Below are 21469 nucleotides of genomic sequence, written 5' to 3'. Positions count from 1 at the left end.
ACAATGTATTCAATCTAGGAAGAGTTAATTATCTACAGAGGTAATACCAAACAAATTATCCCTTTAGTTTTTACATAGTACTTTTCTATAGAAAATATTATAAACTTATTTTCACAGGAAAAGACATTCAAACACTATTCAACCAAAATACGGAAGAGCAAAAGTATTATAGAGGTGAATGGGGCGCTCAATTAGTAAAAAAACAGTTTCTGTATTTGTATTTGTGATTTTAAAAAAAATTTTAAACATTTATAATTCATTGTGGCTTCATTTTTATTCAAAATAAATATTTACATTTGTACTCAATTTAGCATTGATAACTTTGTTTTCCTTTTTCAAAGATGACCCCTAAAACTCTGAGAACTATCAACTCAAAACTGCATTCTCGAGCACTTTATAATACAATCCTATTATTACTCACTAGCAGAGCTGGGGTTCGTAGTCTTGTCTTTATTCTAAAGCATAGAATTTTTATAGTATAATACTCAACATTTCTGTCTCAGGTTTCAGCCCTCAGGAAATAGACTTTAATATAAAAATTTGCATACAAATACTTTATTTGGGAAGCCATCCTAGGAAACACTGGTTGGAGGGTAGGGAGGTAAGACAAAGGATGTAGGGAGGGTACTGCTGCACTCAGCAGGACTTCATTCTTCTTTGGACTCTGGGACAGTGCAGATTGTGTCCAGCAGTTCTCCTGCCCAAGGGTGACGGTGAGGGGGGTGCAGTATTTATCCACCATCTCCCATTCATTGTTTGTCAATGGCGGCTGCTCCCAGGGCATTGATTTCAGAGCATTTTTAGACTATGTTGTCCAGGCCAAGAAGGCTCCAGTGGCCAAATAGCTCTTGGGCGGCAGCTAGGCTTGCATCTGAAGCATCAGGAAAGGGGTGTGTTGCAGGGAATGGTGATGCCAAGAGGTTTGGAGAAAGTGTTGATAACTTCCTAGTGTAGTTCCCAAAGAGGAGGCTTGACTTGTGCTTGTTTTTATTTTCCATTTTAGTTCTGTTTTGGATTACAATAATGCCTGGTGTTATTTTGCAATTTTCACTTGATAAAGCATTATTATATACCATATGTTTTAAGGGAAAAAATGATCTTCAGCTTTATGATAATTGTCCTTTTTTTTAAATGTGTGTGTTTTGTTGGTTTATTTCTTATATGGAACCACATTAGACATTGCTGATGATACTTATTCAGGGGCTCTACTGCCCAATTTCACCACAGTCCACAAAAAAAAGAAAAACACAAATAAATTGGATACAGGTAGTCCTGGCATGCAAATAATCAATATTTCCCCACTGCAAAATGAAGAGAAAATTACATGGCCCAGAGCTTCCAAAGCTGCCAGGCCTTCACATTCTTCATACAAGGTTGCTATTACTAAATTTTCATGACTTGGAAAACATTGCTTTAGCCAATATCTGTGCCATTTGAGATAAATAGATGTATTTTATCTGCAATGTAAATTCCAATATGTCATGTTTGAATTATGTTTGAATCCATCAAGATAGGCATCATTTCTGTAATCAGCAATATGCAATTATTTGATAACTTGTTATTTTAAGATAAATATTTTAAGTGGATACTTGAAGAGAAGCTCAAATACATGCTGGGAAATTGATTTTTTAAAAACAATTTTAATTCAACAAGAATGAAGTGAGCTGTTCTCCTAAGTCGATAGGGTAACCATCACAGCCTCTCCACATGGTGTTTATGGTACACTAGGTAACTATTTTTCTAGTTTTTAAAAAATTTTAATATATATAATCACTGGTTAAAATGCTTCCTTTTAAGTTTTTTAAAAAATGATTTTCCTATGTTAACAAGTAGGACCTTTGCTTTGGAAAACTACTGGATGAAGTACTTTCTTGATCAAATGTATTCCATCTGGATCTTAACAGAGAATTTTCAGAAACATTTAGTCAGGAGAATTGAGTGCTCTTTTGTTCACAGTTAAACCCATTTAGTATTTATAACTTTTCTCTTATACAAAGACAACCCCTAAAACTCCATGAAAAGAGAGTTCAATATTTTTCTAATGCATTTGCTTATGCGGGATATGTGGGAGACTGAACCTAACTGGGATTCTGGCAGGAAGGAAGAAATGAATTTAGAATAGACTGGTGGGAAGGGCTGTATTTCATCTGTTCCCATACCTTTAGGTGTAGCATAGTGGCTGCTACGTAGCAGGTGGAAAGTACATGTTCACTGGGTAAATGAGTTCATCTCAATGACACCTCTAGGACTCTAGGTATCAGCATCCTGCACTTCCTCTCTGGTGTAAAAGAGTGTTATGAAAACAGAGTAGAATTCTCTGAGGTCAATAGAATGGACTGAAGAAAGCACCATGCTAGGACCCATAAAATGCTGTTGATTGCCAATAGCTTTACCCCAGCATCACTTCCTGCCCAAGCAATGCAGATGGGATGTTAGTTGTCTGATGTCCTCATACCATGATTTTCTGGAAAGTTGAAGGATTTTCTTTTCATAAAGATTTATTTGTACAACAAATTCTTTTTTGGAAGACAACTGTGCTACAATATATTTTTATTCCTCTCTCTGTCTTTTCTTCTCTCATTAAAACAGGGGGAAAAACATTGACTTTTGTTTCAACCTACCAGCCACCGAGTCTTCCATTCTCCCTGTGTTCGGTTACTGCGAACACTTTTAATCTCATCTCTGTGTCTTTGTTCCTTTGCTTGGAACCAATGCCCCATATCCTAAATACCTGCAGTACATCTGTTGGGATGAATCCAGTTTAAATACTGTAATACTGCATGTCATAGAAAGAATGAATCGTTTGCTACTGTGTGCTATCATATGACTGTTTTGCAAGTCTATGTCACTGGACTGCAGACATTGCATATATTCTCCTTGTCCTTAAAAGCAGGGAAATATTTTACTCTTATTTATACTCTTGGAATGGTGTGTGGCACCAAATAGGTTCTCAAAGATACTTGCTAAATAAATAAATAAATAATTACTAAAATAGAATGCAGCATGGAAACCAGAAATGGCCTCAAAGCCTGAAAGAAAGTGATTCAGTCTAATAGACATACAAAAACCTAATGAATAAAAATGTATTGCGTAGCATAATTATGTGACTTTTTAAGTGAATGGAGTAGTGCTGAAAATACTAGGCAGATGTGTGGCACTTCTGTGGTTGATCATAATTGTGACCATTTTTCTTATTTTGAATTTAGCAAAGTCTCTCAATTAAAACAAACTTTGTGAATCTTGGATAGTTATAAATGAAACATTTGGTTCTTATCAAAAACGTATGGTTGGGCTGGGTGTGGTAGCTCACGCCTGTAATCCCAGCACTTTGGGAGGCTGAGGTGGGTGGATCACCCAAGGTCAGGAGTTGGAGACCAGTCTGGCCAACATGGTGAAACCTCGTCTCTACTGAAAATAAAAAATAAGCAGGGTGTGGTGGTGGATGTCTGTAATCCCAGCTATCTGGGAGGTTGAGGCAGGAGAATAGCTTGAACCCAGGAGGCAGAGGTTGCAGTGAGCTCAGATTGCACCACTGCACTCCAGTCTGAGCAACAGAGTAAGACTCTGTCTCCAAAAAAAGAAAAAAAAAAGGAATGATTGTCCTTTCATCCCAGTTACATGTAGAAATGATCAAGTACCTGATTCTTTTGGTTGCTGAGTATGAACCAGCTGGGGACCTTGACTTTGACAAAATGTTGCTTTTATAGAGGTGCTCATTCTGATTGGTTTAAATACTGACGTTTAGAGTTCATGATCTTCCCATTCAGTTTTATTAGCAAGAATTTTTTGTTAACCTTTCTAGTCAATGGATTCCTGTCACCAACAACCAGAAAGGAATTTACACTGATTACTTCACAGTGTATTTTCAAGAACCGGCCCATCAGGACAGCCCTGCATTTACGTGCTTCTTATTATGCATGAGAGAAGGGCACGTGCACTGGAAGAAGGCCCTTTTATAGGTGAGTGAATATTTGAAAAGGTGATATTTATGTTGATACTTAGAAATACAAGAACGACATGCTTATTTTATTAAAGTCATCATGCATTTATTGAAAAGTCTTCCTAATATGGTTATGCTATACTGCTTGCGCATAAGCATGAGTATGTGCTTGTGTGTTCACATGTGGCAAATGGTTATATAAAGAGAGTAACACATTTTCTTTTTTATTATTTAGATGACACTGAGTAAGAAACATAATAGGGACCCAAATGTGACCCAGGTGTCATACCGAACCCTGGTACTTGAATTATACTGTCTTCAACTACTCCTCCAGTTGTCCCCACTATTTTGCTTCCCCCCCTGTCAACAAGTAGTCTTTCCTAGACAGGATTAAGATAATAGAAAGTGTTTTGTCTTCTACCACATTCCTTCAACTTGAAGTAACGTTGTCTATATAAAAGATAATTACATGTATTTTAAAGGCTTAAATAATCTGAAATTTTTAAAAAGCTGAAACACTGAATATTTTATGTCATTGCACTTGATCCTAAACTATAATTCTTTCCTTGTTTTGGTAAGACAACATTCCATTGTGAAATCATGTAGCAAGCTTGACAATAAATCACACAGAGATTATATGGATTTAACAGGCTTCGTGGATAAATAGAAAGCCAAATGAAAATCTGTGTCTTGCTGAGACTCTATGGAAATCAACTGCATTTTTAATTTTTAATTTGTAGTTATTTCTTCAAATTGGTATAACTTGCTAGAAAGATCAAAGTTTCTTATTAGTTTATTCATACATATATTTATTTATTTATTTATTTATTTACTTAGAAGACCTTGTCATTTAAACTCTGAGAAAATAAAATGGTAAGCTGTTCTATTCTACAAAGTTTAAACAGAAACAACTTATTAGGGTTAATAGCACAATTCTGCTACATTCTGCTATTTTCATCTCAAATCCATCTTTCCATTGGTATTGTTTCAATTACTTCTTCCTTGTATATAACATGTTTAAATTTTTAGTAAATTGCAATCATGTTTGAGTATGTCTTTGGTGTTGACACTGAGCAGAATTGAATACAATAGCTTTTTATACAAAAAAAAAAATACATTGTCCTGCTCTTACAAGGATACTCCTAAATAGGCATTTCAAGCTAATGAAGCTCTGTATTGGAAATGAAGAACACATGTTCACTTCAAGAAGAGCAGGAAGGAACACTCAAAAATTGGGTCATATTTTGACCAACTACCTTATTCTTTGCTCTGAGTCTTTACGAAGTCTTGGTATCTGCTTCATCACCACCCTCTGCCCTTCACTAAATAAAGAATACTGATAATTTGGAAAGTAGTAAGTAAATGGAAAAATTCTCACTCCACATTGTACTAGGTTAGTCAGCACATTGTTGTTGATTGCTCATGACAGAAGCCCTAGACTTACCTGGCTTATGAAAAAAGGGAATTTATTGACTTGCATCATGAAAAATATAAGTATTCAAGAATGACCTAGAAATCCTAAGCAGAGCAATCAGGCAATAGAAAGAAATAAAAGGCATCCAAATAGGAAGAGAGGAAGTCAAACTCTCTCTCTTCACAGATGATATAATTCTGTTTCTATAAAACCACATAATCTCTGCCCAAAGGCTCCTAGAACTGACGAACAGCTTCAGCAATGTTTCAGGACACAGAGTCATTGTACAAAATTCAGTAGCATTTCTACACAAAAATAATGTCCAAGTTGAGAGCCAAATGAAGAATATAATCCCATTCTCAGTAGCCACAAAAAGAATCAAATATCTAGGAATACAGTTAACCAGGGAGGTGAAAGATCTCTACAATGAAAATTACAAAATACTGCTGTAAGAAATCAGAGACAACATAAACAAATGGAAAAATGTTCCATGCTCATGGATAGGAAGAATCAATATTGTTTAAATTGCCATACTACCCAAAGCAATGTGTACATTCAATGCTGTTTTTATCAAACTACCCATGACATTTTTTACAGAATTAGAAAAAATATTCTAAAATTCATATGGGAAAAAAAAGCCTGAATAGCCAAGGCAATCCTAAACAAAAAGAACAAAGTTGGAGGCACCATACTACCCAACTTCAAACTATGCTACAAGTCTACAGTTACCAAAGCAGCATGGCAACAGTACAAAAACAGACACACAGACAAATCAACTGAACAGGTTAGAGAACCCAGAACGAAAACCACACACCTATAACCATCTGATCTTTGACAAAGCCAGTGATAACAAGCAATGGGGAAAAAGGCTTCCTATTCAATAAATAGGTGCTGGGATAACTGGCTAGCAATATGCAAAAGGTTAAAACTGGAACCCTTTCTTATACCATATAAAAAAATAAAGTCAAGATGGATTAAAGATTTAAATCAAAAACTTTAAAAACCCTAGAAGAAAACCTAGAAAATGCCACTCCAGACATTGGCTCTGGTAGAGATTTCATGACGAAGACTCTAAAAGCAATTGAAACAAAAACAAAAATTGAAAAATGGACTCTAATTAAACTAAACAGCGTCTGCACAGCAAAATAAACTATCATAAGAGTAAACAGATAACCTATAGAATAGGAGAAAATATTTGCAAGCAATGCATCTGACAAAGGTATAATATTCAGAATATCTACAAGGAGCTTAAATAAGCAAGAGACAAACAACTCCATTTTAAAAATATGCGAAGGACCTGAGCAGACACTTCTCAAAAGAAGACATACATGTGGCCAACTAGCATATGAAAACTGTTGAACATCACTAATCATCAGAGAAATGCAAATAAAAACCACAATGAGACACCATCTCACATCAGTCAGAATGGATATTATTAAAAAGTCAAAAATAACAGATGTTGGCAAGGTTGTGGAGAAAAGAGAACACATATGCTGCTAGTGGAGTGAAAATTAGTTCAACCACTGTGGAAAGCAGTTTTGAGATTTCTCAAAGAACTTAAGGCAGAACTACCATTGGATCCTGCAGTCCCATTATTGGGTATATACCCAAAGGAATATGAATCATTCTGCCAAAAAGACATATGCACTTATATGTTTATTGAAATACTATTCACGATAGCAAAGACATAGAATCAACCTAGATGTCCATTAACATTAAACTGGATAAAAAGAATGTGGTATGTATACACCATGGAATACTATGCAGCCATAAAAAATAGTGAAATCATGTCCTTTGCAGCAAAGCTCCATTTGGAGCTGAAGGCCATTATCCTAAGTGAACTAATGCAGATACAGAAAACAAAATTCCTACTTGAATGTGGAAGGTGGGAAGAGGGTGAAGATAGAAGCACTCCCTATTGGGTTGGGCACTATACTCATTACCTGGGTGACAAAATAATCTGTACACCAAACCCCTGCAACACAAAATTTACCCATGTAAATTTTGTAACAAACCTGCACATGTATCCCTGAACCTAAAATAAAAGTTGGGAAAAAAAAGAATGACTCAATCCAGGAGCCAAATAAAGACCTTCTCCCAATCTGTGTTGCTCAACTTTCATCAGTGGTAGCTTTATTCTTGGTGTTCACATGAAGTAAGTTATCTGTCAAGAGTTTTCATGTGCCTGGATCCAAGTCCAGAGATAATTGGAGGGCCTGTTCCTCGCTTGTCAATCAGCCATCTCTCTGTGTCTCCTTTAGTGGGACTGGGTCATATTCTTAGCCAACTCTGGCCAAGGGGCTGAGTTTCTCTGAATAACCAGGCCAGAGCCACATGCTTTTCCTATATCTAGGGTTAAGCCAATCCACAGGACACCCATAGAGAGATGAATTGAATATGGCTTCCAAAGCCATATGGGGCTATAGTCCTCTGGGGTGGTGGTGGGGGAGTAATAAAAAGTAACAAAAGCAGTGGTTTTCTACCACCTAAATTCATGAGTTCTGTTACCTAGAACAAAAGTAAGCCTCAAGATATACTCATCAGGTTTATGAATATCTTACTTTAGTTTGTTTGACTTCTGATTGATCAAAGTTATAGTAGAAAATAAACAATTTATCACCTAGTCTACAAATTAGAAATTAATACAAATTTTAGAAATACATAAAGTAGTAATTTGATGATTTCCTTAGCAATATATCAAGTAGTAATTTGGTTAATTCTTCTTTTCCAGGTAATAACTAAAATGTATAATGAAATATATCAGAATTATTTTTAATTGCTTCATTTTGAAGACCAACTTTTAATTAACTAATTAATAAAATAATCTTTAGAGATTAAGCATGCCTATGGCTTTGGCTTAAGGCCATTCTGCCATTGCATTTTTCTTCTGTTTGTTCCCTCTGATTTGGTCTCTTGTTATTTTTTTCCTGCCATTCTGTGTTTTCTTTGTATCTTTTTCAGAATTCCATTTGGATTTATGTCAACTACTTTTTAGTGTATTTTTTGTGTAAAATTGTTAATGGCTCTACGTATTAAATTGTGTATATATATAACTTATTACAGTCTGCTGGCACTGACATTTTATTATTTTGAGTAGTATAAATGCTTTATCCACCTATAAGTCCCTTTGTTCTTTTCCATTTGTAATATTTTTATTTTTATATTTTCTCTGCATACTTTGGGAACTATATCACACAATATTATGATTTGTTGCTTCAACCTTCAAATATAATTTAGAAATCTTAAAAAGAGGAGAAAAATAATCTTTTTACTTACTTTATCCTTTCTTCTTGGCATTCCAAGGTTTCCCCTTTTATCATTTCCTTCCTGTCTAGAGAACTTTCTTTAGCCATTCCTTTAAGATAGTTTTGCTGGTGACAAAGTATCTTAGTTTTTTTTTTTTTTTCCATCTGAGAGAGCCTGATTTTCTCTTCATTTACAGGATGATTTTGCATGATAAGATGATTTTGCATGATTCCAGGTCGACAGTTCTTTTCTTTGATCTCTTGGAAAATATTGCATCATATCTTCCTAGCTTCTGTGGTTCTTAATGAGAAATCTGCTCTCTTTCAAATTATTTCTTTTTATAGCTAAGTTTTTTTCTCTCTCACTGCATTCAAGATTTTTTTTTTAATCTTTGAAAGTTTGATTATGATGTGTCTTGACATGAATTTCTTTGGACCTATCCTTTTTGTTATTTTCTCAGCTTCTTGGGTCTATAGATGGATTTCCTGTCCTTCACAGCAAGGTGAGGGGGCATATATGCCCCACGTCCCATTTCCTACAGCATTTGCCTAGAATAGCATAGTTATCATCTAAAGGTTTTCTGGGTTGCTTGGCTGCCACATTCCTTGTCTTGTGGTGAGAGAGAACAAGATTCACATGGCGTTCTTTAATTTTTATTGTTGGAGGCCATTGGTGCTTTTGGGTTGCTAGCTTTTCCAAGATCTGGTGTGGGATACATGAGACTAGGAAGAATTCTATGGAGCTCACTGCTTCGCTCCTCCTTGGGCCCCAAGGTTCCTGTCCAGTAGGTCTTCCTCTCTTCACCTTGCAGAGTCTTCTTGAATTTGTTTATATATAAAGCCCAGAGTGTTTTAGCCATCATTAATGAGGGGTACCATTTTCAATACAGAAAGTAAAAATTCAAGTATTTTTTCTGCTGCCTATTTGTAAATATTGGGCAGTAGAGAATGTTCCATTTTATTATTTGAGGTTTAGATGACTTTTAGCTTGGATATTCTTGCATCCTGTAAATATAAATTTGAAGAAGCGGCAATAATTTCTCAGATTTCATTCAACATGTATGTATTATACTTTTACTATATGCCTAACTTAGAAGTTTATTTGCACTATGGTTTTGGCTTCATAAATTAATCAAGAAATTGTCAGTTGTGTTATTAATTTCTTAGCTTTTTAAGAGAAGTATAGGAAAATACAAATGAGTCCTTTCTTTAAGGAACATCGATGCTAAGCACAGGAACTCTAGAATAGTATTACACAGCCTGATACGAATTACAAAGTGGGGGCTTTGTCCAGGGTAAAGAGCGCATACTTTGGAGCCGGTATAATTCAGGCTTAAATCCTGAATAAAACATATATTAAATGAATGGGTTGTGGCAAAGCAATTAGCTTCTGTGTTTCTTTTTCCTTATTTGTAAAAAGGGTTCTCAATGAAAGAAGGTAGTGTTTATAAAACACCTCACATAGTACATGAAACACAGAGGTTTTCAGCGAATGGCACCTGTCATTATTGACTACATGTGCAATGAGAAGTGTGAGATTTTTGCTGTCTCAAAGAAACCCATGGTCTACCTAATGCTTGTCAAAATCAGAAAATTATGCTACTACTCAGATAGGATTGGTAAAGCCTGCTAAGACCTCACTGTTGGTCTAACGGATGCCAGCATTGGGAGAATGGATTTGGTGTTAGGACTGGCCAAATTGGCATTAACCAAGAGGCCAACAGGTGGTGGACAGCACAGTGCCGATGTGCAGGGAGTGGTTATGCTAAGAGAAGCAGGGAAATTATATTTCTGGGTCATTCATTTAACCTGAAGTTATAATTCAATCAAATAGAGGGTTTTGGGAAAAGGATACATTTCCAGGGGTGTGCGTGGGAGAGGGTGTTGTTAGTATGAAATCAGCGGAATTTCAAGGCCCGCAGTTGACAGGCTTTGCTTTCAGGGAAGACTCCTGCCTGACCCGGGAACTAAGGCCAGTCCAGTCTCAATGGTAGGATCAATAAACAAAGAATGGGAGAGAAGGCCCAAGATCAATGGGTGAGGTCTTACGGTGAGATGAGATCTTGTTTCTTGATCAGAACGGACTCACAAATTGTTTCAGGCGGAATTTGCAAGAGGAATGCAAGCCAGGGAGTCCACTAGCACAGCAGAAAGAACTCTGGTCTCCCAGAGACTCATGCTCCCATTCTGCCCCTCCCATTGTAGGTCTGGTGACCCTGGATGGTGCCTCACCTTGATGGGCTTCACAGTGCCACTCTGCAAAATGCAAGTGACAGCAATCACCCGTTAGAGTTTTAGTGAGAATAAATGAACAGCACATACAAGACAGGTATGTCATGGAGTCATGCAAAAAGGTCACGTCTTGCCTCCCTTTGAGTGCCTGAAGAGAGAGGCACATGGGAGAGCCATCCACGAAGGAGGAAGGGCTGCGTGCCGGGAAACCGGCCTGCTCGCTTCAAGGCAGCAGTGTGCACGCATAGCTCTTTGGACCGCAAGGCACAGGCACTCAAGGTCAATTTTCCCCAAGCTAAGGTCTCCCTGCATGTCTCTGTAGTAAACAAGACCAGAAAAAGTCAGGGTTGAAAAATATTTTAGAGTCAGATATGATTAAATGGGGAAGTGCGTGATGTGACCAGTAAGTGCTAGAGGAGGGTCATGCAAAGGACAGGTTGGTGTGGACCGACAGAGAGAGAAAATGTCAAGGAGAGGGCGAGTGGAGTGGGATCCTGGTAGGCCGTGGATTGTAGACCGGCTTCGAGGTCAGGACGAGGTGGGATGTGGCGTGCCAGGATTCTCTCTGAGGACAGTGTGTTCCTGTGGAGAGTGGCTTGCCATTGCAGTGGAGTGCTGCTTTTGTTTTTGTTTTAAATTGGCTTTTATTCTGTGTCAATGTTTTATATATGTGAATGTTTGTGGAGGCAGGAAGGGGGAGAGGGACACACAGTTATGTCCTGACTGCAGGAAGTCAGAGAGACTGCCAGAGAGACAAGGTGAGTAACAAGGGTAGTAAGCAAAGGAAGGGTGGGGATGCAGGTCAGGTTCCTCCTGGGAGTTCAGGGCACTATCCATGCCAGCGACAGCTGCCAAGGGTATGGAGGACTGCCCCAAGCCACCAAAGAAACTGCCCCAATTTTTCTTTGTCATTCTACAGTAACCCTTTTCATGATTATTGATATCTACGCATTTCCATAAAATACTTGCAGCAAATTTCTATAGCTCTTCACATCTAATAGAATCAGGATAACACATCAATGTGACAATCCATAACCTGTAGTAAGGACATGGAGCACCAGCCATCATGCAGTAGAGAATACCCCCGATGCCTCAGGCAGGGCTGCTGCAGACAGATGAATAGGACCCACTCCCCACCAAATCAGGAGCTCAATATTAGCAAAGGTGTGGACAGGATCCCATCTTGCTGGGGGTGGTGGGATCAGGCAGAACCTATGGCTCGCATGCATGGGAGTTGGGTGGGGAACACCTGTTCACAGCGTGGCTTTACGTTGGTCACCAGTATGGAAGGTGAAGGTTCAGTAGACAAAAAAAAATTAATGATGAAAAATTGCTTAATGTGAAAATTAGTTACTAAAGTGACTTAAGTCCTCTCAAAAACAAGTTGTTGCATTCCAATTTTATTTATTTATTTAGAGATGGAGTCTTGCTCTATCGTCCAGGCTGGAGTGCAGCGGTGTGATCTCAGCTTACTGCAAGCTCCGCCTCCTGGGTTCACGCCATTCTCCTGCCTCAGCCTCCCGAGTAGCTGGGACTACAGGTGTCCACCACCGCCCCCGGCTAATTTTTTGTATTTTTAGTAGAGATGGGGTTTCACCATGTTAGCCAGGATGGTCTCGATCTCCTGACCTCGTGATCCGCCCGCCTCGGCCTCCCAAAGTGCTGGGATTACAGGCATGAGCCACCACGTCCAGCTGATGCAGTCCAATTCTTAACCAAAGGGATGGGTGGACTAGACATACGCTTTGCTACTGTCCTCTGGAGTGTGTTTTCTTTGACTTCATAGAGTTGTTTCGTTAAATATGAACAAGTCAAATAACCAGGTTAGAGGGAAAAAAAATGGCCCCCACCATGGGAAAGTGGTGACGAATTTATTGAAAGTAGTAATATTTACCTTATGGAAAAAATACATGCTTGGAATATTTTCTTCATGTAAATTTGGATTGTGATGAAAAATTTATCAAAGAAGTAGGGTGTATTCTCTACTGCATGATGGCTGGTGCTCCATGTCCTTACTACAGGTTATGGATTGTCACATTGATGTGTTATTCTGATTCTATTAGATTTGAAGAGCTATGGAAATTTGGTGGAAGTATTTTATGGAAATGTATAGATATCAGTAATCATGAAAAGGGTTACTACAGAATGACAAAGAAAAATTGGGGCAGTTTCTTTGGTGGCTTGGGGCAGTCCTCCATACCCTTGGCAGCTGTCACTGGCATGGATAGTTTAAGTGTGGGGTTGCTTTGCTTCCCTTGGAGAACACAAATCATGCCTATATTCCTAATATTAAATGAGTCAATACAAAGCCATTAAATGGACTAAATCACTCTTGGGTTCCTCAAATAAGTGACTTTTGGCTGCTATCCACTTTTAGGTGATAGTGCAAGTTGTTAAGAAACCAGGTTTTTCTCAGGACCAAAAATTTAACAAAAAGTTGAGAAAGAGATTGAGAAGGATAATTCCAAGTTTTCTTTAGTTCAGTGAAATTCACCCCTTTGTTATCACCTTCTGAACATTTGAGTTGGGAAGGGAGACACAGGCGCAGGACTTCATATTCACAGTCAAACCCAAGAGCCAACCACTTCCCTTAACCCCTGCGAAAATGGATAGTTTCACTTAAAATAAAGGATTTTAGTTTCACTAACATAAAGACGAAGGAGGGTAGGAAGTTGGGGGTTTTTTGGTACTTAAATTAAGGCTTTGTTTATCTTAGATTTATAAATAAGAATAACTTATTTGTCTGTTCTTCTGTTACATTGATATTGTATTGGTTTAGTGGAGATAATGTGATATTATCTTGTTCAGCTAAATTTATGAGTCCTAATCCTGGCAAAGTTTGATGGTAAACTGCAGAGTTCAGAAAGATAGTTTTGATGTATATACTTTTGTAATTTATGAGAAAAACACAAAGGATTCTATCTCACATACATATATTTTTATTTTTATGAGATTAATTATATGCTAAGTCCACTATTTTTAGGAACTTTCATTTGTAAATTAGAAAACTACAAAAACACATATTATTCTTTATATGTCCAAAATAATCACAGAACTCTATTCATAGGCTTACCTATGAATAGGTATGAATTCCTTACCTATGAATAGGTTTCTGAATCATTTAGGAAGCATTTTCTTTAAGCACTGCGGGGAAAACAAAGCTTGCTTTAAAGAGAGTCCTCGATGGAATGGAATGAGCTTCAGCAGACAATGCTTTGTCTTTTTTATTGACAGCTTTTGGCTACTTTATGTCTTTCTGTTTGCTCACATCAACCTTGTTATTTTTACATTACAAGAAAGCAAACAGCCGCAAATCTTTCTGCAGACAAGTCAATAGGTTTTGTTCTTTCTGGTTTTACCTTCAGAGGCGTTCACATGGAGACAGGCTTGTAGCCAGAGGGCCTGGGGTGACTGGTGCCAGGAGGGGTTTCTGGCTGCAATGAACAAGGCTCCCCCTACACCGGCATTCGATGTCTGGTTGGCTCCATGTTCAGCTGCAGCAGATACTTGTATGATACGTTGCCCCAAACCTCTGGACAAGTTTAAGTTCTCATGGGAAACTGCAGCCAGAGATGTACAGGGAGAACTTAGCTTGGGGAAAATTGACCTTAAGTGCCTGTGCCTGGTGGCCTAGGAAGCTGTTCATGCACACTGCTGCCTTGGCGAGGGTGGGCTGGTTTCCGGGCAAACAGCTTTCCTCCTTCTTGGGTGGCTCTCCCGTTTGCCTTTCTCTTCAGGAACTCAAAGGGAGGGAAGGACATGATCTTTTCTGCATACCTACCTAACACACCTGCTGTGGAGATGCTACCCATGTATTCGCACTAGAACTCTTACAGGTGATTGCTATCACTTGCATTTTACAGAGAAGCAACCAGAAGCTTATTAAGGTGAGGCACTGCCCAGGGTCATGGGGTCTGCAAGGGGAGAGGCAGGAAAAGAGCATGGGTCTCTGGGGAACCAAGGTTCTTTTCACTGTGCCTGAGGACTCCTGGAGATGCTTTTCTCCACCAGAACGTGTTGGTGTCACGAATAGAAGAGCCTCCGTTTCCCTCCTCTTCAGTCCTATGCCTTGCCGTCCTGCTTCATTCAAGCCTCTCCTCCTTTCACCATGCATTCCAGCCCCATTTGTCCTGCACAGTAGTCCCCTCATGGGCAGAAGAATGGCTGTTGGGATCTTTGCAGGAGTGGCTGGTGCTCCTGCTCCTGCCTGTGCAGTGGGACCCAAGTGTGTGCCAAGGCTGGTGCTGGTAGTGAAGGAGGGCATTTGCCAACCCGACCCTGCTGCTGCATGGCCTTTCCTGTGACCTTTCTTTCCCTTGTAGCTGGTGAGGAAGGACAGCCATTTGTTGGGGCAGCTCAGACCCGGGCCAGAGTTCACTGGGGAGGTGAGCAGGCTCTGCTGCCTGTCGTAGCTCTGTCCTGTGATGGCTTTTGTGGAGCTCATCCCTTCCCTGAGAAACCCTTTCTGCCCCACTGGGTCCCTTCTGCTCATTCAGAAGGACATAGCTGGTAACTGCTCCCTGTTATGAAGTCCTCCCTGCTCTGAAGTCGAGTCAGACCTTCCCCTCAACCCTGGCTGCTTCCAATGGGCTGCCTTGTGTCCCCCCAAATTTCTAGGGTGAAAAAATCCTAACCCCCAGCACCTCAGAATGTGACTGCCTTTGGAGACAGTCTTCAAAGAGGTGATTGAGTTAAAACGTTATGAGCATGGGCACTGATCCATTGAGGGTGACCACAGCTGTCTGCAAGCCCAGGGAAGAGGCCCGGGAAGAAGCCAAAGTTGCTGACACCCTCATCTCAGACCTCTGACCTCCCCCACTGGGAGGGAATTCATTTCCTCTTACGGCAGGTGTTCAGTGGGACTAGAATCCTCTATTAGTCCATTTTCCTGCTGCTGTAAAGACATACCCAAGACTGGGTAATTTATAAAGAAAAAGATTTATTGGGCTCATGGTTCCACGTGACTCGGGAGGACTCACAATCATGGTGGAAGGCGAAAGGCAGGTCTCCCATGGTGGCAGACAACAACGGAATGAGAACCAAGTGAACGGGGTGTTTCCCCTGATAAAATTATCACGTCTGGTGAGACTGACTCACTACCAGGAGAACAGTATGGAGGAAACCAACTCCATGACTCAGTTATCTCCCACCGGGTCCCTCCTACCACATGCGGGAATTATGGGAGCTACAATTCAAGATGAGATTTGGGTGGGGACACAGCCACACCATATCAGGTACCGTGACCCTAGCTGACTGGCATGCACACAGTCAGAGCTCCCTTCTCCTAACAATGGAGCAGGTTCTGGGATAGGGTGAGGCTGCATGCCTTGTGAGAATCCACTCTGTCTTACTCCAGTGTTTGTGCTCTTAACTTGGCACTGTATAACTTCAGAGAGGAGGCTCAGAAGTGTATGGCATTTAGGTAGGATTTTCCTGCTAAATGGCTAACCTGGCCTTTTGGAGGCGGCTGGCTCCACCTCCGCTGTTCTTGCCTCCAACTCAATGGCAGGGCTGGTTTCCACAGCGTTTTGTTAATCCAAGATCCTCAGAGGACAGCCAGGTCAAAACCGACGTAAGTCTCAAGACAGAGTAATCGTCAGAGTTCAGAGCTTGCTCAGAATCATCCTTTACTGTCTAGATAATTTCCTGTTTGTAATTACCTGGCATATTTGAAAATTGTTGCAAAAGTGATAGCCATATGCCTGAATCTATCTAAAATAGAAATGTAAGATGCATTGGGTGTGGGTTCTGTTGCTTCTCTGCAGAGCACCTGGGTCGATTTCATCTTTATCTGATGTTCACACAGTTCCAAGAAGTTTTTCTTCTTATTTTCATCTTCTGTGAATACAAGTCAAAGATTCCGACATTGCATATATATTTCCTTACATATTTTATATGTATGTATGCACATGCATATAAAGCATAGAGTAGACTAAATGAATATAATGAATAATTATAAACACTTGCATAATTATATAAACACTCCTATCATTATAAATCAGATAAAAAGTAGAAAATTATCACAAACAGATGCCCCAATTGCAACTCTTCCTCATGAAAAATTAACCTTTTATGATAAGTACTTCCTTCCTTTCAAAAGTAATTTTACTACCCAAGTATGCATTTCTAAAAATATTTTAACTGTCCTCTTTTTCAGTCTTCATATAAATCGAATTGAAAATATACTGTATATATTCCTTAGTGTCTTGTAGTTATGGTTTAACCTTATATTTGTGGGATGCTATTGTTTTTAGCTGTAGTTAACTCATTTTCACTGTGGTATATTAGCCCATTACGAAAGAAAAACAGGATTTTTAACATTGCACTGTTATTCCCAAATATTTATTTCACCTTCCTATAAAGTTACACATGGCCTCACATGGCCATACAATTTGCAGTGCCTCCCAAGGCAGGATGATGTATCCATGCCCCATGGACGTGGCCCTCACCCTCTGCCTTGCTACACTACACATGTGAGGAAACATGATGCATGAGGTCTGAGCAGACTTTCAGGACCCTGCTGCACGGTCTCCAGCTCTAAAAAAGCAGCATGTCTCAAAGAGGCAGTGATCTTTTCTTTCTAGAGTAAAGACGATAAGTTGAACAGCTCCACAGGGAGTCTTCAGCCAATACGTAGCAACACGCCCTAGATGCGTGAAATGGGAAAGAAAGAAACTATCGTAATTGTAAGCCACTAAGATTTCGGTGGTGTTTGTGCACTTATATGTATATTATGTATTATGTTTGCAATATAATCACAATTGATGTATGTCAATTAATGTAGCATGCTTATATTTTAATAGTATGTGTTTTATGTTCATATATATTATGTTTATATATTTCTTCTGACCCTGCAGCTTCCTAATATTCTCTTCAGGCATCTCTGCATGGGGAAGACACAAAAGGCACTCAATATGTAGGATGTGACTTCAGAAATGGCATCACTAAAGCAGCACATTTTAAAAATCAACTCTATCAAATTTCACAGCCCACTTTAATTTCTTCATCAAGTAATTCTTCCCAGACTACCTCAGTTTTGAGAGATCATTCCTTTTCTCAAGTTCCTGGGATTAAACACACATTGAATTACTTTGGGGCATCTTTCATCTTCAACTCTTATCTTTCATTCAGCAACAGCACTTTTCCAATTTTCATGCTCTCCCTTCCTAAACCATTGTCTGTCTTTATACTTCCCAAACCACTGGCACTTTTTAATAAATATGATATTGAAATAAAAATCAGATTTGCCTCATACTTTTTTCAAATCCCTTCAACATGTGTGCTGATGTAAAACTCTCTGAAAGTCATGATGATCTGTTGTTTTTCTTCTTTCTGGGATGTGGAGAGAAATTGCATCACGATGGGCCCGTGTCCCGGCCACCAGAGATGGTGCTTTTCTTGTTGAGTCAGTGAGAATCCTCATCACTTACACCTGGTGGCCTTGTTGTAGGGAGCCTAATTCTTAATTTTTTTTTTTTTAATTTCTATAGGTTATTGGGGAACAGGTGGGGGATCCCCGTCTCTTCCTCCCCATACTACCACAGCTGATGCTTTCTTGAAAGCACCACCTCCTGGCAGTAGGACAATCAGCACAAAAACAGTGCATTAAACAACCCAGACTAAGGACCCTCACAGAGCCCGTTTCACCCTCCTGCCACCTCCACCAGAGCCGATGGCCAAGGTCCTAGAACTCTTCAGAGTATATGCCCTTTGTCTTCAGGTTACCAGGGTGGGTAAGGAAGGACCACTGGGTGGGGGCAGGGCTAAGCATGTCTGAGCTCAGACTCTCCTCGGGTGGGTCTTGCTGGGGCTGCTGTCCGGGGTGGGGGTGAGGCTCCCAGGTCAATGGAGCTATGTTCCTAGGAGGATTATGGCTGCCTTTCCTGTGCCATGGAGGTTGTTAGAGAAGTGGAGGAAAGCCGCTGTCAGTCACAGGCCTCACCCAGCTCCCAGGCAACCAAAAGGGCGGGTCTCACTCCCACGTGCCCCTCATAACAATTCCAGGCAGTGGGTGAGCAGGGCTGAGAACTTGCCCCTGGCCACCTGCCTCCCAGCTGTGAAAGCAAGTAGGACTTTTGTTCTTCCCCTGCCTATGGAGTCTGCACCGAGGTGGATTCACGCCCTCCCCTGAGTGCTGGCTCGGAGACTTCTCCATTAGTTCAAACTGTTAACAAAGTTCAGCTGGAGGTTTCCTTCTCCCTGTGGGCTTTCCCCAGTGCTTCTGGCCTCCCTCCCCAAGGACCCCTGTGAGGCAGGGCAGAAATCGCTTGCTAGGGAACCCAGCGAGCCCACAGGGCTTTTCCCGCTGCTTCCTGTACCCCTGTATTTCACTTGGCTCTCTAAATGGACTCAGCTCCAGGTAACGTCAGAATCTTCTCCCATAATCTAGAGCTTCGGGTTCCCCAGTGGGGGGATGTGTTCCAGGGCGGATGGTCTCCCTTTCCCACTTCCACAGTTTGGGCACTCACAGTATTTGGGGTGTCTCCCGAGTCCTGCAGGAGCCATCCGCTACTGTGGGTTCTCTTGGCTTTCCTGATGTATTCCTACCGTTGTTCTGGAGCAAAAGTTCACGACGTGAGCCTCCACACACTGCTCAGTACATCCGAGCAAGAGCCACAATCTAGTCCTGCCTCCCGGCCGCCGTGATCCCCTGTCTAGTCCCCCCTCCCATCCTCCGTGATCCCCTGTGTAGTCCCCCCCATCCGCCGTGATCCCCTGTGTAGTCCCCCCTCCCATCCTCCGTGATCCCCTGTCTAGTCCCCCCTCCCATCTGCCCTGATCCCCTGTCTAGTCCCCCTCCCTTCCGCCGTGATCCCCTGTGTAGTCCCCCCCCATCCTCTGTGATCCCCTGTGTAGTCCCCCCTCCCATCCGCCATGATCCCCTGTCTAGTCCCCCCTCCCATCCGCCGTGATCCCCTGTCTAGTCCCCCCTCCCATCTGCCGTGATCCCCTGTGTAGTCCCCCCTCCCATCCGCCGTGATCCCCTGTGTAGTCCCCCCCATCCTCCGTGGTCGCCTGTGTAGTCCCCGCTCCCATCTGCCGTGATCCCCTGTGTAGTCCCCCCTTCCATCCACCGTGATCCCCTGTGTAGTCCCCCCTCCCATCCGCCGTGATCCCCTGTGTAGTCCCGCCTCCCTTCTGCCGTGATCCCCTGTCTAGTCCCCCCTCCCTTCCGCCGTGATCTCCTGTGTAGTCCCCCCTCCCATCCGCCGTGATCCCCTGTGTAGTCCCCCCCCCCATCCTCCGTGATCGCCTGTGTAGTCCCCCCCATCCTCCGTGATCCCCTGTCTAGTCCCCCCTCCCATCCGCCGTGATCCCCTGTCTAGTCCCCCCTCCCATCCGCCGTGATCCCCTGTGTAGTCCCCCCCCATCCTCCGTGATCGCCTGTGTAGTCCCCCCCATCCTCCGTGATCCCCTGTCTAGTCCCCCCTCCCATCCGCCGTGATCCCCTGTCTAGTCCCCCCTCCCATCTGCCGTGATCGTCTGTGTAGTCCCCCCCATCCGCCGTGATCCCCTGTCTAGTCCCGCCTCCCTTCTGCCGTGATCCCCTGTCTAGTCCCGCCTCCCATACGCCATGATCCCCTGAACTCTGTCGAACTTGATTCTTATCACTCACTCTCTTCCTCTTATCACTTTGTCTTCCGTACAAATCAGGGTAGGTGGTTAAGCTCACGGTCATGGGTTCCACCCTAATTCAAACATTTGGGGTGACATTGTAGGCTTTTGCAGTGCAAGAGATGCTCAGCACAATATGGATTCATCGTGAATGCCAAACTATAATGGTAATAATAAAATAAGATTTTTAAATTTAATTCAACTTTCTATTAAGTCAAAATTTTGATACCTAATGAAAACGATCTAAAAATTATATTGGCCTTTCTGCCCTTATAATCACACGATATTCAATACAATGGGAATTTTGTTTGAGGACTGATGCTATTAAAGGTTTCAGTTTCCAACTAAATAATCTTCCACCCAGAGTAGATACATAATGGATTTATTTTCTTACAATACATTTGTATTAATAGACATAGGGAATATATGGCCATTGTAAGCTCCTCTTCATTTTGGTTTTGTTTAATCAAGATTGAGAGGTGTTTTCACTGTGGCAGCATCTCGTTTTGTCTCCTTTTCTAAATTTTGTGTTACAGAAATTATGTTTTTCACACTTTCTTTCTTCACTCTACTAGCTTGTTTCAATCATTATTCGTCAAAAAAAAAAAAAAAAAAACCACTTTTCATGAAAATCCACCTGAGTACTACATGCCAGGAGAGAGTTTCAAAATTGAACCCATCATAATAAATGCTATGAGATATGCATCTACTTTGATAGGTGTATCAGTTATACTTTAATAGTATTTTTAAATGGAAAATTATTGAAACATTAAAAACTACAGATGGATCATTGTGATGGATTTTTTTCTGTGAAGAACTAATAATATATGCAAATGATTTTAGCAGATAAATATGGAACAAAAAAAATGCCCTTTCTGAAATCATTGCAGCTCTGATATTCCCAATATGCTAAGTTCAAATTGTGAAGAAGCTTTCAGAAACAAAAGTAATTTGCTTAACTGCTTCGAACTTTAAAACTCTAAACTTATGCTAAATAGGAGAGCATCCATGGTTTGGTTTAAA

At 40.9% G+C, this 21469-nt stretch overlaps 1 protein-coding gene across 8 annotated transcripts in view; it reads right to left on the bottom strand.

Annotated features, from left to right (window-relative positions):
* ADI1 (acireductone dioxygenase 1) overlaps positions 1–21469 on the bottom strand; it is an 847802-nt gene that overhangs the window by 720187 nt on the left and 106146 nt on the right. Inside the window, exon 1 of one of the 8 annotated variants that reach the window (XM_050754067.1) lies at positions 20324–20327. The exons of 1 other annotated variant lie outside the window; for it this stretch is intronic. The gene's annotated coding sequence lies outside the window, so the exon portion shown is untranslated. Of the gene's footprint in view, positions 1–19524; positions 19529–19657; positions 19662–19824; positions 19829–20093; positions 20098–20193; positions 20198–20224; positions 20229–20323; positions 20328–21469 lie in introns of those variants that run through there. 6 more of the 8 variants (XM_050754068.1, XM_050754069.1, XM_050754070.1 and 3 more) reach the window with 6 other exon arrangements.

This window comes from Macaca thibetana, chromosome 13 (assembly GCF_024542745.1).
Source record: "Macaca thibetana thibetana isolate TM-01 chromosome 13, ASM2454274v1, whole genome shotgun sequence".
Lineage (NCBI taxonomy): Eukaryota > Metazoa > Chordata > Mammalia > Primates > Cercopithecidae > Macaca > Macaca thibetana.
The sequence above is the reverse complement of the archived record's forward strand: the minus strand, read 5'-3'. Positions and strand labels throughout refer to the sequence as shown.